Source organism: Oreochromis niloticus, unplaced genomic scaffold, assembly GCF_001858045.2.
Source record: "Oreochromis niloticus isolate F11D_XX unplaced genomic scaffold, O_niloticus_UMD_NMBU tig00000215_pilon, whole genome shotgun sequence".
Taxonomy (NCBI): Eukaryota; Metazoa; Chordata; class Actinopteri; order Cichliformes; family Cichlidae; genus Oreochromis; species Oreochromis niloticus.
Window position 1 is genome coordinate 6,168 of NW_020327090.1, and position 4,283 is coordinate 10,450.

The 4,283-nt window shown below is 39.7% G+C and overlaps 2 long non-coding RNA genes across 2 annotated transcripts; both read left to right on the plus strand.

Moving 5' to 3' along the window:
• The first annotated feature begins 687 nt into the window (after positions 1–687).
• LOC109198804 (uncharacterized) lies at positions 688–2,193 on the plus strand. Its single transcript, XR_002059422.2, has 4 exons — positions 688–1,261; positions 1,518–1,616; positions 1,997–2,083; positions 2,160–2,193. It is a non-coding gene; the product is annotated as an uncharacterized LOC109198804 (long non-coding RNA).
• Positions 2,194–2,524: 331 nt separating this feature from the next.
• Positions 2,525–3,495, plus strand: LOC109198803 (uncharacterized). Its single transcript, XR_002059421.2, has 3 exons — positions 2,525–2,615; positions 2,746–2,858; positions 2,973–3,495. It is a non-coding gene; the product is annotated as an uncharacterized LOC109198803 (long non-coding RNA).
• Positions 3,496–4,283: the final 788 nt, after the last annotated feature.

Below are 4,283 nucleotides of genomic sequence, written 5' to 3' on the forward strand. Positions count from 1 at the left end.
AGGTCCTTCAGGGAGGGAAGAGGATGACCAAAGATTTTGGGGGCCATAATAACCCTTTGTAGTGCCTTTTTATGTGCCATGGTGCAACTGGAGAACCAAACAGAGATGCAGTATGTCAGCACACTCTCAATGGAGCAACGGTAGACTACAGTCAGCAGCTCCCCTTCAGTCGGTTTTTCTGAGGATTTTTAGAAAATGGAGATGCGGTTGGGCCGTTGGTGTTAAGGTCCACGTGTGTCTGCACACCAATCCGACAGCCTCTGAACCTCAGCTCTGTATGCTGTCTATTTGCCCCCAGAGATGAGCCCACCACAATAGTATCATCTGCGAACTGCATTGTCTGGGTGGTACTGACAGTTATATGTATGCAGAGTGTAGGGGACTTAGTACACAGCCTTGTGGAGAACCGGTGTTAAGGCTGAGTGCTCAGAAAGATGGGGACCTACTCTAACTCTATGTCCATGGTCCAAGAGAAAGCCTCTGATACAGCAGCAGGTGGAAAAGGTAGTCTAATATCCAGCAGTTTTGCTGTCAGTCTGTCCGAGAGTATCATATTAAAAGCAGAGCTAAAGCCAACAAAGAGCAGTCTGGCATAACGCCCTTGTTGTTCCAGGTGGGAGAGGTGGTGTGGAGGGTTGTAACAATGGTGTCTTCATTTGATCTGTTACCTCTGTTTGCAAACTGAAGTGGGTCGCGTGTGGTTGGCAGGCAGGACATACTGTGGCACCGAACCATGTTCTAAAAACACGTTATTATAACAGGTCATAGAGCAAGTTGATCAGTAGTCTTTGAGGCTGCTAAGGTTGGTTTGTTTCGGCAGTGGGACGATTGTGGCTGACTTCAGGCATGGTGGGATGCAGGACTGGGACAGTGAAGCGTTAAAGATCTTAGTGAAGAACCCAGCCAGCTGATCTGTGCATTCTTTTAAAAAGAGCTTAAATATATTTAAGATGCTTGATTCTGTCAACAACTTTGCTGAAATCTTTTCGGCAAAAACTTTTGTGCATTGAAAATATTTAAAAGATGCTTGGATGGAAAATTATTGTTACTTAGTAACTAATTAACTCCAAATACCAACAAACCAAATCAGATTACTCACTTTTCTTAACCAGGCATTTCTTTTTTACCTGCAATTTAAACATTCTTTATCTTCTGTAATAACATTGTCATTCAATTCCTTCAGTTAAAACAAAGGAAAACACCATGTTTGAAGAAATGAACATGAAAAATAAAGGAACTAAACGAACTTCTGACACAAACGGTGAGTTATACAAAGTAAATGCAAAACCACTACTTTTACTACAAGGCGTCATGCTAAGTACTGATCAGCCTGTCTTACAAACTGGAAGGGTAAAAATTTGGTGCCTCATAATCTGCAAATGACAGTGCCCTCAACAGAAAAACAATAGCAGCAGTCACTTTAACTAATAAACTAGACTTGACATCCACCAAATTACTCAGATTGACTACCTTTTTTTTTCCTTGCCATGAAATCATTCTTTGTCTTCTGCTACAAGGTTACCCTTTAAGTCTTTCAGTACGAAGGCAGGAAGAAAATTTATATGAAGAAATGAACGTGAAAAACAAAGAAACTAAACAAACTTCTGACACAAATGGTGAGTTATACAAAGACAATACAAAACTACTACTTTTATGACAGGAACTGATATGAAACTTGCTTAGAAACTGAAAGTGTGCTGTTGGCATTTTCCTTACAGGAGCTTAATGACAACATCCTCTCAAGTCATGTTTTGATATGCACAGGATTCACTGTTATTGAAGTTTGATCCATAATATGGGCTTCACCTTGGTTTTGCCTCTCAACTTTTTCAAACAGATTTTCTGTTTTTCCCCTAAACAATAACAAAAAGTACATTAATTAGAATGGTTTTATGATTATAAAAAGACAATTAATGATTTTAAGTTGACACAAGCGACTTAAAATCTTAATGTAAGAATGAATTTGATTGCTATAATAAGTATTTGTTTCTCCTAGATAAGCAGTGTGCATGTATAAAATCTTGTACATCAGTAACCGCTTGCTGGGGTGTTCTGTTACTGATCATGGCCCTTCGCATCTATTGTGAGTATAACTTTTAAAATTAGTTCATCTGCAATGTGCGTGTAAAGCCAAAGAAGTGTTACATTTTGTTTTTCAGTTACCACATTGTTAATTCATAAGAACGAAGACTAACGAGGAGTCAACTCAACTGGACAAACACCTCCACTGCCTTTGAAACACAGATCAGAGACCTCACTGCAGAAAACCAGAACCTAACAGAACAAATAAAACTCATGAAGATGGAGCTCAGTCTTGGTCCAGGTCAGTGCAGTGTTGATGCCTACTGTCCCAAAGAAAATAACAATATGCTCCAAATCTATCAGCTAAAAAAATAGGTAATGTAAAATAAATGTGCACTGATGATCTTATTAATTGATTTCTATACTTGCAGAAAGTCATGCAAACATTGTGAGGAGGGCTGGCTCCACTTTGAGTGCAACTGCTATGCAATTAATGATGCTGACCTCATGAGCAGAAAACCTGGGAAGAAGCTCGAGAAAACTGCAAGGGAAAGATTTCCGATTTGGCTGTTGTAATTAATGCAGCAGAAAAGGTAATGAGACTGTGGCTCATTAGCACAGATTTATTTCATAAAAATGCATTTTCTTTTAATCTAAACACTCTGTGTCGCAGTGCCTTAAGCAAAGTATCTGAGTATTTCTAATAACTTTCTCTTTCATCAGAAATATATCAGTGAGAAAAGCTGGAAGAGTTCAGGAGAAAAAGGATACTGGATTGGTCTGAGAGTTGAAAATGGGAAATGGAAATGGGTGGATGGAAGTTATCTGACTAATAAGTAAGAGAAACTTTGAATCAATAACGATTTAAAAATATTTTCCAATCTGGAATAAATCAGTTTTGTTTTTTACCAATATTTATAAGCTTTAATCAAACTTGTTTTTTTCCTCAGCTCCTGGATTCAGCAGCCTCCTTCTGATGGTCTCTGTGTAATTTCTGTCCAAAATGAAGGATTTAAATCAGTGAGCTGTGACAAGAAGAAACAATGGATTTGTAAAAAGAGACTCTAACTATTTGAATTACCACAGTTAGACTTCAGAAGACCTTTGTAATCTACCATGATATCATGTCTACCATGAGATGGGAGTACGTTCACTCCTTTTCCAGAGTTTTCTGGCATACCACACACATCCTAAGGTCATGAGAGAGGCCCTATCTTCTCTTTCTTTTATATGGTATGGCAAACACATCTACACATGCCAGAGGGGCCGATGGCGCGATATGGCAGCCTCGCCTCTGTCAGTCTGCCCCAGGGCAGCTGTGGCTACAACCGTAGCTTGCCTCCACCAGTGTGTGAATGTGAGCGTGAATGAATAATGGCATTGTAAAGCGCTTTGGATGCCTTGAAAAGCGCTATATAAATCCAATCCATTATTACATACACACGCATACCTACACGTACACACAGACTGGTACTATTGTTCACACACATGCCTGTTTAAGATGTCATATGTTAATGAAATATGCATGTTCATGTAACCACAATAAAGAGCAGTGCTACGGAGGGCTGACCGAGAGTGACGGAGTTCAAGTGGGAACAGCGTTCGGTCCCGGTCACCTCCCTCATGCACAAGATAACACAAAGAGCTCTGGTGTCTTGTGTGTTGTTTTTGCCACTGCACTAGATTGTCTCGGTTGTTCCAGCAATAGGTTTGTGACTAGATAAACCTAACAGGCTCCATAAATGCTAAAGAGATAAGTATTATTTCTCAGTTGCAGTGAATAGATAGAAGAAAATAAACTGTAGAAAACTAAACAGAAGAACGAAGAAGAGATAACAATTTAACATAAACCATTGACACACTCCGGGGCCTGATCAACTCTGGCAGGGCCTCCTTGGATGAGGGTGTCTAGTGATAATGGCCGAAACACATGATGAATCCAAGGTCCACTACTGACGATGTGTCCCAAATTTTGATATGATAATGTAGATCAGATTTCTAATCCCTAAACCTAACCAAGGAAAAATGGCAGATTATCTTGGGTAAAAGACCAAAAGTTGAGGCACACAACAACATTTGCCGCTGGTAAAGTTTCTGGCCTGCTTTCCTCATAACAGCCATCCCTCAAGATTTTCTCCATTTACAGCAATGTTTTATCAGGGATTGTAACATCTAGTCCTTTTACTGAATCATTACCTTCTCTAAAGCCAGCGTTGCACAAATTATAAGGTCACACCTCTGCTAGTTTCTGGTTCTGATAG